The sequence below is a fragment of the Sorex araneus genome, chromosome 5 (genome assembly GCF_027595985.1).
Source record: "Sorex araneus isolate mSorAra2 chromosome 5, mSorAra2.pri, whole genome shotgun sequence".
Classification (NCBI taxonomy): Eukaryota; Metazoa; Chordata; class Mammalia; order Eulipotyphla; family Soricidae; genus Sorex; species Sorex araneus.
In genome coordinates, this window is record NC_073306.1 from 35644374 (window position 1) to 35656853 (window position 12480).

At 46.7% G+C, this 12480-nt stretch overlaps 1 protein-coding gene across 5 annotated transcripts in view; it reads left to right on the plus strand.

Moving 5' to 3' along the window:
* The first annotated feature begins 4263 nt into the window (after positions 1-4263).
* The window catches only part of SCMH1 (Scm polycomb group protein homolog 1), a 211157-nt gene continuing 202940 nt past the window's right edge, over positions 4264-12480 (plus strand). For 4 of the 5 annotated variants that reach the window (XM_055138835.1, XM_055138842.1, XM_055138841.1 and 1 more), the window contains exon 1: positions 4731-4855. The gene's annotated coding sequence lies outside the window, so the exon portion shown is untranslated. Of the gene's footprint in view, positions 4320-4730; positions 4856-12480 lie in introns of those variants that run through there. The other variant, XM_055138836.1, reaches the window with a different exon arrangement.

Sequence of the window (12480 nt, forward strand, 5' to 3'; positions counted from 1 at the left end):
GAAGATAGGATTTCAACAGAGAAGGCAGACGTCTGGGAAGATAGAACATGTAATCTCTAAGACGGGAAAGGCTAGAGTAGCAAAGACCATACACAGGGAAGAACAGCAGGATGCAAGTGTAAAGATGATGTGGAGAACAGGAAGGCATTTTTATATGGCACCACGGTTTTAGGACTGGGTGCCTGGTGGGGTACTACCTGAAGTGGGGACACAGAAAGAGGTGATTGAGAAGGGAGTGTCATGATTTTTTGTTTGTTTTGGAGCCACACCGAGTTGTGATCAGGGGCTACTGTCAGCTCTGTGCTCAGGGTCACTCCAAGAAGTACTGGGGTACAGCCAGGAGCAAGTGCTACTGGGCATGGAACCCAGGTCTCCAGCGTGCCAAGCCATTGTGCCATCTCTCTGGCCCCCTTTTTTATTTTAGCTTTATTATTTCTTTAGCCACTTTTGTAAGGCAGGGCTCACCCTGGCCTTATTTGGGGGCCATGAAGTGTCAGGAATTGAATCCAGGGCCTCCCACCCACATGTTTGGCATGTGCTCTATCCCTTGAGTCACCCCTTGCCCATGATTTTTTTCCCTTTTCCTTTTTGCTTTTTTTAGGTCACACCTGGTGATTACTAGGCACAGGGGTTACTCCTGGCTTTGCACTCAGGAATTACACCTGGCGGTGCTTGGGGAGACCAGATGGAATGCTGGGAATCGAACCTGGATCAGCCGTGTGCAAGGCAAACGCCCTACCTGCTGTGTTATTGCTCCAGCCCCTGAGTTGGGTTTTTAATCCACGGAGTTTGAGGTGTTTTTTTTTTTTTTTTTTTGATAAAAATAGGGTGAGGGACAAAGAGATCTGTTTTGAATGAATCCTTTCTCTACAACTCTGTATGTGATTATTCTCTTTTTTTTTTTTAAGAGGAAACAAATTAGAGACATCAAGGCTACCTCCATGGACCCTGCTCTGTGGCCACTCTGCTGCCTTCGGCTGGCTTCCTGGTGCTCCATCCCCTGATGGACCCTCAGCCCTGTCTGAGATGACTGGATGCAGCCTAGAAAACACTGATGATTTGCCTTCCTGCTTCAGCAAGTTAGGGGCAGAGAAGAAAGCACGATAACAATAGGAGAAGTGATAGATGACAATCAGAAACATAAAAAAATAAAAAACAAAACCTCATGAGGACCCCATGCCCCAAATCAGAGCATTTCTGGCCCATTTATTCAGGGTAATGTAATCCTTCACTCTTCAAAAGCCCAAGAGAATTTCTTCATAATGAAGCCTGGTATTGCTGTGAGTTCATGTTCACAATAAATCAAGAAAACGCTACACTTTTTATGTTAGAATTTAATTTTTTAAATTTCCATCAAAAAGAGTAAATCTCCTGAAACCACTACATTCTCTCCCTCTCTCCCCCTTCTCCCGCTCCAACTCCCCAGTACACTGATATTAGGAGGTCTAGGAAGTTTATATCTTTAAAATAGTTTCATCTGATGTGCATATTTTATATCTTAACTTAATTTTTATTTAGGCACCATGATATGCAAGGCTTTTAGTAATACAGGTTCAGGTATTCGATGTTCCCTCTCCAAAAACCCCACTGCTAGTATCCCTCTACCAGTGACTTGAGGTTCCCCCTAGCTCCTAACAAACTAATTCCCCACCTCCTTAACTAATCATTATTTAAAAAAATTTCCTTATTAAAGTTGGGGTCATGAGCTTGCAATGGTGTTGATCCTATAATTTTGATGTACATAGTTACCTAACCTCCTCTACATGATCCATGACCAATGCCCTTATGTTATTACCTGTCTCTCACTCTTCTTTCTCTTTCTTTCTTTCTTTCTTTCTTTCTTTCTTTCTTTCTTTCTTTCTTTCTTTCTTTCTTTCTTTCTTTCTTTCTTTCTTTCTTTCTTTCTTTCTTTCTTTCTTTCTTTCTTTCTTTCTCTTTCTCTCTCTCTCCCTTCCTTCCTTTCTCTTTCTTTCTTTCTTTCTTTCTTTCTTTCTTTCTTTCTTTCTTTCTTTCTTTCTTTCTTTCTTTCTTTCTTTCTTTCTTTCTTTTCTTCCTTTCTTTCTCTTTCTTCCCTCTCTCCCCCTCCCTCCCTCCCACTTTCTCGCTTTCTCTCTCTCTTTCTCTCTTGGCACTCTGAGGTAACTATGCAGCATTCTGGAACATAGAGGTTCTGATACAGTTGTTTTCCCTTTCATGACCCAAAGAGCTCTGGGAATACGAAATGAATCCTGGGCAGTGCCATTTGGAGGACACTCTGCCAGGATTTCACACTACCATTGGTCATTCCTTTCTCCCCTTTCTGCCTCCCTGATTTGAATGCTTCTAAGAAAATGGGGAACAAGGAGAGGGACCCGTGTGCTGGGGTCAGAAAGAGCAACAGTGACCACAATATGAGCAAAATCCTTATTGCACATGGCTAAGCAGAAGCAGGTATTAAGTACATGCCCTGGTGCTGACCTGGGTGGGTGAGGGAATTCCAAAATATGGAATGAAGAGACCAGAGCCAGCCATGTTCTGCTGTTGCTGTGAAAACACTGGCTTTCCTGTTTCTCTGTCGGGAAGGCCTTGTGAACTCTTTCCTCAGGGCTTGACTCTGGGTCTTGAAAGGGCTTTCTGAAATGCAAATCTGACTGCCATTCCCCCAGTGAAAACTTCACTAGCTTCTTATTGCCTAGAGCAGAAATTCATAAATCTTTGGTCTCAGGACTCCTTTCTTCTTTTAGAAGTTACTGAGTTCCTTAACAAGCCTTTTAACTACCAGGCCTATCAATATTTGTCATATTAGAAATGGAGACATGGACATTTGTAAACTTTTATTAATTAAAAATTATAATGGGGACCCAGGAGATAAGTTAAAGGTCTAGTATGTGGGCCAGAGAGATAGTATAGGGGGTAAGGAAGCATGTTTCACATACAGCCAATCCTGGTTCCATCCCCTGCACCATATATGGACCCCCCACTAAAAAGCCGGAGGAGACCCCTAGCTCCACTGGGTATTCCTGATCCCCCTCTACTCAAAGGGGGCTAGTGTGCATGCTTTGTTTGTCAGAAGTCTCAGTTAGACTCCTGGCACTGCATGGTCCTCTGGGGGTCAAACCGAGAGCATGGCAAAGGGAGTTACCTGAACACTGTGGGGTGTTCACTAGGTGCTCCCTAATAATAAACCTTTGGGGTGTCTAGAGCTATGTCCAGTGTGCCAAGGCTGTGCCAGGGATTGAACCCCCAGGCCCAGTGAATGCCAGGCAGGGGCTCCACCCCTTGGAACTACCTCCCAAATCCCCTATTAAGTGCTATAATTTTAATGAAAAATATTTTTTTCTAAAGAAAAAATTAATGTTTTCACATTTATGTAAATTTCTAACGCCTGGATGAAAGAAGACAGCTGGATACTGAAATCTGTTTCTGTGTTTCATCTGTTGCAGTATGTTCCACCGTCTATGGAAAACTTCACTGTACATGTGCGAGAGGAGAAGAGAGAGAGGGGGGAGAAAGTAAATAACCTTTGGCACTGTTACAAAAATAATTCTGAGTTCACAGAATCCTGGAAGGATCGCAGGGACTCCCAAGGATCTCAGCCAGAATTATCCTATGAAAACCACTGGCCTACAAAGTCACTTCTGAGTTAGGCGCACAAGGACGGTCAGCGTCATTGTGGATACCCTGGGATCTCCTCCACGTTCTGGGTTCCTCTCCAGATCTGTCTGCTGCAACAGTAGCAGCGGCACGGGGACATCCTCCCGCCGCCGGCTGCAGCCAACACACAGCCGGCCACGCGGAGCGGGTGCGGGGTGGGGAGTGCGCGGCTCCCCGTGGGGGCCACATCCTGCCCGCCTGCCTTCCAGAGTCAACCTGAGCGTGTCTGAGTCGTGACGCCTTCCCCAAGCCTTGGCCGCGGATCAGTGGGCAAGCCGAGCGCCTTTGAAGCCGGACTGGGCAGACGTCGAGTCTCCAAGCAATCGCTTCCTGGCTGGGCGAAGTGGACACCTTTTCTGAGCTCGGGTCTCCGCACCGCACCGCAAGCGAGGGAGGTGGTGGTGAACCAGCCCAGCAGCGCTGAAAACTGATGCACGGCTGGAGGATGTAGCTCTGGACAGCCCGCCTCATCTATATGGGGCCCTGGGTTCCCTGCAGCATAAAAGAAACAAGCAAAAAAAAAAAAAAACCCAAAAGTCCCCGACAATATTTTCATAAATAAATAAATAAATAAATAAATAAATAAATAAATAAATAAATAAATAAATAAATAAATAAATCCACATCCTAAGCAAAAGCGATCGACCCTTCGGAGACTCTGCACCGGCCAGCCGAGTGTGTACTCGGTGAGCGGACGAAGCGGACGCAGTGCGCGGGTTTCACGGGCGGGCGCCGACTCGGCCGGCTCACCTGGGCTCGGGGGTCGGCGGTGGGGGAGCCGGGGGTCTGCGCAGGGCGGCCGGGAGACTCGCCCTCGGTGCGACCCCGCACGGCTGCGTGGGGGATCCGCGTCCAGGCCCTGCCCCGCACTCACTTAGTCTGCGGTACCGAGACCCGGGGAGGGGTGTGTGTGGGGGTGCGGAGACAACCTCGCTGGGGGTCGCGGTCGGGGTGGGGGGGCGTCTACCCGCACCTGCCCCGGGCTCCGGCCCCCTCCGCCCCGGTGGTGGGGCTGCGCAGCAGAGTCCCTCGCTCTACCCATCGGCCGGACGCGGGGCGGCGCGGCGGGGGGTGGGGGGCGGGGCGGGGCGACCGGGGTCGGGGACCCCCGCGCGGGAGTGGCCGGGCGGCGGGGGCGGGGCGGGCAGCCCCCGCCCGCTCCCGGCGCGCGGAAACATGGCGGCGGCGAGGGACTGAGCGGGCCGCGCGCGCCGCGCCGCAGGTAGGTGCCGGCCCGCGCCCCGCGCCCCGCGCCCCGCGCCCCGCGCGCCCGCCGCCCCGGCCCGGGCCCCGCCGCTGCGGCCGCCGAGCTCCTGCTGCGGGCCAGGCCCGCGGCCTGTCTGCAGTCCGAGCGCGGCCGCGGCCCTGGCCCGCCGTGCCAGCGCGGCCCGGAGCTCCGGCCGCCTCCTCTGCGGCCGCGGCCGGGGCGCCGAGGGGGCCCCCCGGGGGCGGGGGCGCCGGCGCGGGAAGCTGCGGAGTCCGGGGGGGTCTGGCTGGCACGGGGGCGCGCCGGCCGCTCGGGCCGGGCCGGCGGGGAGGCTCTGGCTCGGGGCCCGGCGCGGGCAGCGGGAGCGGCTGTCAGTCTGCGCGCGGGGCGGGAGTCGTGGTGGGGGGGGTGTCCTCGCCCGGAGAGCCCCAGGAGCGCCGGCAGCTCGGCCCAGCCCGGGGTCAGGGGTGCGAGGGCCTCCCCCCACCCCTCTCACCGCCCCCGAGCTGTCAGTCGCGCTCCGCACGCCACCGAGGGGGCAGGGAGGGCAGCTTTCACACGTCGCCCCGGCGCGAGCCGCTGGGCACCGGGTGCCAGGTGTGCGAGCAACCAGGAGGGCAGGACACGTGGATACCGCCTTGGTCCGCCCTGAGTGCAGTGAAAAGGGTCGTGGCAGGAGGAGACAGGTGAACCTCAGGACGTGTGTAGGCTGGAAGGGAATGTGAATGTCAGCTAGGATTCCCCCTTGCCCACGTCGAACTAAAATCGGTTTGAAAATCGCCGATCCACCCCGATGAATAGCAACTTACTTGAACAGCTTTCCGTAACCCCCCCGAGAAACGCGTTCTGCTCTAGGACAACTTGGGCGTTTAGAAATGTATTTTGTTTGAAATAGACAGCTGCGTCCCTTTCTCCCTACGTATTTTCCCCCTTTTTGGACAGGGAGTCTCATCCTTTCTTCACTAATTCCAGTCCCTTCTGTGGTTCCCCGGAGCTGGGCTTCTCTGCCTCTGGGCTCTCTGAGCTTTTAGCTATTAACCCCTTTAAAGGAGTGTTTCTTCCTGTGAGCCAGAGATGAGACCTAGTAAGTTTAGCCCCAAGAACTGACCTGCCTATGTAACAAGTATTCTGCTCTCTTCCTCATTTCTATGCTGTGTTTAAACTTTATTAAAGACATAAAAAAAAATCCTGTTTGTGCAAAGTCAAAGCGATTCTATTTTGTGGAAACTTCTGGAGCTTCCCTCATTTGAAATGCATTTGTAGTATTTATCTATTGAGCAACTGTTTATCCAAGTGTACAATGCACTATGTAAATTTAGGCCTTATTACTTTTACTCTGCAAAAGAATTGAGACCTAGTTTGGTGACAAACTGCAATTTAATATTTCACTGGACAAGGAAATGCTTTATTACATTGAACTCTTTGTTCTGTTTTTTATTTCCAGCGAAGGGACAGATATTACTATAAAAAGGAACATGTTTGTTGCTTAATAGCTTAGTCTGAGTATGTAAGAGTATGGATTTGGTAAGGTATTTTTAAAAATAACATCCCTAACCCCTGTGTGAGCAACCCTGTGTTAGCTGTTTTCTAAGTCTGGTGGAGATGTGCTGGCCTTGTAGAAAAACTGCCAAGCCCCTGCATCTTAGACCATGTTCAAATTCTAAGAGCTCCATTGTTTTTATAACAAACACATAGCAGTCAGAATTGGTTCTTTATCTTCATTCTTGTGTACTTCTTCTTTTGATTGGTCAGTGATTTTGAAGCTTGCAACACACACATACACAGACATAAGTTTTGGTTTCTGGTACGTTTGTGCAAATGCTGTAGGTTGAGTAAAACCTTTATGTAGGTTGAGTAAATTTTTTCTTAGCCCCATTCTAGACAAACCCACTTAAAGCTCTGGTTCCTTCTCCTTCAAGGGACTTTGAGTCCCTGGTTGGAAACAGTAAAACTTGGCGAGAAAGAATCTGTGTGAGTATACATCTCACTGAAAATTTAAATGGATTTCTAACCTCCTTCCTGCACTTTGGTATTTACTGTAGGGCACCTTGCTATGTCATATGTTTATACATTTCCAATCCTTGTGAAGCTGGATTAAAGTACATCGCCTCAGAATGCAAGGCAAGAGCTTTACCTAGGGTGCTGTTGTCTCTGTGTGGGGGTGCTCAGACTAGCTTACAACTCTAGGAAAGGCTTTGGGAAGAAATGGACTTAGAGCCAGTCTTTTTGTTGTGAGGGAGGGGGTGTGAACGAGGGATGTTTGGGCCACATGCATTGGTACTCAGAGATTACTTCTGGCTCTGTGTTCAGGGATCACTTCTGATGGTGCTCTGGGGACCGTATGGGGTGCCAGAGATCAAACCTGGGTCAGCTGCATGCATGCAAGACAAGTACCCTACCTGCTGTACTATTATTCTAGCCCCTGATCCATTTCAAATGAGAAATAGAAGTAAGTCTGTCAAAAAATTTTTTTTAAATGTGTTTCAGGGGCTGGAGTGATAGCACAGTGGGTAGGTCATTTGCCTTGCACGCGGCCGACCTGGGTTTGATTCCCAGCATCCCATATGGTCCCCCGAGCACCGCCAGGAGTAATTCCTGAGTGCATGAGCCAGGAGTAACCCCTGAACATCACTGGGTGTGACCCAAAAAGCAAAAAAAAAAAAAAGTTTCAAAGAGAGAGCTGAGAGAGCTGTTTTAGAAAGGCATGTATGTGAAAAAGTAATGGTTTGCACAGAGAGCCATGAGCAGTTTGGGGCTGCTAAGACTAGAACAAGAAAGGCATAAGTGCTGAGTTGTCAGTATGGAAATACGGATAAAAGTCAGGTTGTGTTATCCCTTATATGCCTGTGTCTCTTGAAATTAATTTAGTCGGTGATTTTTTTAATTGCTGGAAGGTTTTTATACAACATAATTTAGTGACATTTAAAAACTATGATTATAGGAATGAGAAAAAAGGGCTGAAGTAGAGAGAATCATCTTTTGTAATTGATTGGGTATGCGGCGGAGGGGTGAGGAGCCTGATAAAGGGCTTTGGACCTGGGGGATTAGGGGAGTAGAGGGATCAACTGAAACAGAAACATTTAGATGATGAATTCAGTTTTGGACAAGAAGGTTTGGTGATCTCTTGTGTTAGGTAAATGAGCAAACCTAGAAGTAAACTGCGAGAGAAGGTTGTGTTCAGAAACTGTGACTGGGCTGAGAGCTAAAGAGTTAAACTGACTTTCTCGGTGACAGCCAGGTCTGCGTGTGGCTGAAATATTGCAGAGGTGAAGGTCAGTGAAGCAGAGTGTGACATGGAGCTGTGGCGCTATTGTATGGAGTGAGTCATTTCTGTGGACAGTGAAGTGATTTAGGATGCTTGCATATGGGGAGGGGAGGAGCACTGTGACCCAGGTGCAGTGAATATAGGGGATTAATGGGGAGGGTGTAAATGACAGAGGAGGAGGGGAAGGAGGAGGAGGAGGAGGAGGAGGAGGAGGAGGAGGAGGACGAGGAGGAGGAGGAGGAGGAGGAGGGGTAGAGTGATGCAACCAGATGGTGTGAAATGCAAAGGAGGAGGAGATTTTTAAGCGCAGGCTTAGAAAAGTCATGTTTTTGATTTTTTCCTTCTTGGAAGCAGGGTTTCAATCTCTACACTTTAACATGCTGTTTGCTCGGAAGAGTCTGTTACTCATCTTGGAAAGTAGGATGGCAGGTGCCCTATGTCATTTTTGCTAATACGTAGTGATGAAGGACTGGAGTGATAGCAAAGCAGGTAGGGCATTTGCCTTGCACGAGGCAGACCCGGGTTCAATTTCTCCATCCCTCTCGGAGAGCACGGTAAGCTACTGAGAGTATCTGGCCTGCACGGCAGAACCTGGCAAGCTACCCGTGGCGTAGTCGATAAGCCAAAAACAGTAACAAGAAGTCTCACAATGGAGACGTTACTGGTGCCCGCTTGAGCAAATCGATGAACAATGGGAGGACAGTGCTAGAGTGCTACTTAGTGATGAAAGGTATCTTTCTCTGGTGATTATAGATGGGTAAGAAGCAGTCATATAAATAGTAAGCATATAGCCACAGTTTCTGGGAAGAGTATAATGGGGACAGTGTAGGCTTTGGATTCAGAAAGGCCAGAGCTCTGGCCTAGACCAAAATCTAGACACTCACTGCCTTAAGAACACATAGGCAGATTGTTTACCTTGTGAATTTTAGTATTCTTATCTAAAACAAGTGGCTTCACAGGCTGTCATGAAGAGGACATGAAGTAATAGCTGTTTCTATGCAAATATTTGATAAAAGTAGTCACTAGAAAAACAATGGGCATTTCATAAATGCAAAGTATGGCCAGTTCCATTACTTGAAGAGACTTGAGCTTTGTTGGCAGGAGTGAAATTTTTTCATGCTTACCTAAATTATGGCAGTAAGTACTCTAAAGGAGAGAAAAGCGAAATAGGATAGGAGTTCAAAGGAGGGAGTCACCATTTATCAATTTTTGACATTTTAACTGGGTCTTAAAGGTTAAGAAAGAATTCACCAGATAGTGGGGGCAAAGAAGTCCTTGCAGACATGTGTAAAGACACCTTTCAATGGAAGGAATCCCCCAGAATGAATATGTAGAGATTGCCAATAAAAAGGCTAAGAAGGAGAACAGTAGCAGCAAATAGCCATTGAGCATTTAATAATTCATTTCTTCATACTTGTATGAATTCCTGTAGTCCTCCTATATAGGGGAGAACAGGCACGTGAAATTAAATAAACTGCAGAGCACGAGGCTCAATAAGTGGTGGAACCAGGATTTATACTCTGGCATTCTAGATGCAAAGTCTGTGCCCTTGGCCAGTAAGCTGGACTCAGGATCACTGAGCTCTCGACAAACATCTGGAGAAATAGTCCTTTAAGTGCTGAGGGAAAAATGTCAAGCTTTAAAAAGAAAGTAATAGTTGTGTGAAAAGCTCTAAGGAGATAAAATAGGAATTCTACAAAGAAGTGATTGGATAGTTCAAAAAGAAATTTTTGTGTGTTTCCTAAGGTGGACTGGAGCAATAGCACAGTGGGCAGGGCGTTTGCCTTGCATGTGGCCGAACCAAGTTCGATTCCTCCGTCCCTCTCGGAGAGCCCGGCAAGCTACCGAGAGTATCCCATCTGCACAGCAGAGCCTGGCAAGCTACCCATGACATATTTGATATGCCCAAAACAGTAACAACAAGTCTCACAATGGAGACGTTTACTGGTGCCCGCTCGAGCAAAATCGATGAACAATGGGTCTACAGTACAATGCTACAGTGCAGTGTTCTGAGGTACAGTAAGGGTTACTAAGATAAGAGAGTTGTGGGACCAGAAAGATAATCCTGATCTACATGTTTTGCTTACAGGAGACCTGGGGTGAGTCCCCCAAGCACGACTGGGAGAAACCTCTAGTGCAGAGCTAGAAGTAACTCTTAGCACTGACAGATATAACCTGGCCCCCTGCCAGCCCCTCACCAAAGGATAGTAGAGATGTGGATATATCAGAATAGTAGTGGTGATTCAAACTACCAGTTCTGGGTCAGTGATTACAATTAATCTAATTATGAAACTAAGTTAGAGTTACTATTCAAAATTCTTTAAATATTTTACATTCAGAGCAAGAGAAAGAACTTCAGTCCTTTCCATGTTATACTTTGTCTAAGATACTTTGTTTCCTCTATTTCACGGTGATTCAATAAAATAAAAAAAATTAAAAAAAGATACTTTGTTTCCTCTCTCCCCTAGTTTAATAAAGATAGAACTTAGGCTGATGGTGGTTAGTTGATTTTCTGAACTGGATAATATGATAATGAGCTGTGCTTCAATATCCAAGATTGAAGCACTGCTTAGGCTAGAAGGGGAAAGAGACATTTTAAAATACCATAGTATGTGAAAAAAATTACAGCTTGGTGATTAGTAATATCGACTTGTTCATTGCTAGACTGTGATTTTAGGAAAGGGTTGCTGTAGGTGATCCTTGATTTCCCCTCCAACATTCAATAAAACTGAAGTTTTATTCTGTTGACTTCTAGTTCAGGAAATCTGGTCTAGGGACCGGGATCTAGCGTGGTGATAAAGCTCTCACTTGGCCAGTGTGAAGTCGTGGGTTCAGTCTCTGGCACTGAAAAAAAAAAAAAGATAAAAAGAAAACCAAAAACTCTGATAGGAGAATTTATTAAATAGTTGATTGGCTGTTGTATACCAGATTAAGTACCTGAAAAAAAAATGTAGAGGCATATGAAATTGTTTCAGAATTCATCCAATATAGAAGTAACAACCAGCTTCTTCTGTGTTTGTTTATACCATCTTATATGATATGTTCTTATTCAAGAATGTATCTGAAGTGTACCTACTTAGCATATCTTATACGAATCTTTTTTGGACAGATCACAATATACATATATGTTGACTGGAAGAGGTTCTATTATTTTTGCTTGTGTATTTATATTCAGGCATCATGATTTACAAAGATAGAGTCTCAGGAAACTCTAAGGAGCAAAACTATATAGAGTTTCAGGAGTCCAGTGTTCCAACACCAACTTCACGACCAGTGTTCACTTTCCTCCACTGATGCCTCAGGGTTCCCTTCCATCCCCAGACTGCCTCATCGGCTGGCAGTTTTTAACATAGTAGGTGTAGTTTAGGTCTCCTGCTCACACTGGTGTTGGAGCAGTGGTTTATTCTGTAGGTGGGCCTCACCTATACACCATTGCCCCCTGCCCCTGTTATCTACCACTCACCTCTTCTTCCCTTCTGAATTTCTTTCCTTCCCTGTCCTTCTAATTTCTGTATACTCTAGGGTCAAGGGTAATCTAGGTATCCCTTATTGGATACTTCGAGGTACTTGTCCTGTTAATTTTAAATGCTACACGTAAGTGAGAACATTTGGTATCTGTCCTTCTGACTTACTTCATTTAATATGATATCCTCCAATTCCATCCAAGTTACGCTATTTTATACACAAAGAGATGTGGGGTCGGAGGCTTGGGGCTGGAGAGACAGTCAAGAGGGTGGGCCTTTGCCTTGCATGCAGTAACCTGGGTTCAATCTCTGGCACCACATCTGAGCCCGTGAGCACTGTCAGAAGTGATCCCTGAATGCAGAGCAAGGGATAATCCCAGAGCATAGCTGAGTGTGACCCCCCCCCACGACAACAACAACAAAACAAAAAATATAACAAACAAACCTCGAAACTGAAAAATTTTCTAAAATCAATCAACTTATAAGTGATAGAATTATTTTCAAACTGGCCTTGCTTGACGTCACCCTTTTCTCTGTGAGCCTTCCCACAAACAGTGTTATAGGTGTTGTTTTCGTGATGTTGTCAGTTTTACCCACAAGATCGACTTTTTTCCCTTCTGACTGAATACATATCTCAGTGTAAGTAAACCAGATGGATCCCTGAATTGAAGAATGGAATACTTTAGTGAATCAGGATCCTGAGTATTTTTTAAAAATTGGAGCAAACATGTACAGCTTCCTTGTCAGTGTTCATATTAATTGCAAACTTTCTCTGCCTCTCTCTTTTTTCATATGCACCCACTTTTTCTCAACCATCATTTATAGACTGCTTACTAAGGACATAGAGGGGAGAACAAGGTATGTTCCTTCCCTAAATGAACTGGTATATCCCAAGTCTATCCCAGATGAGA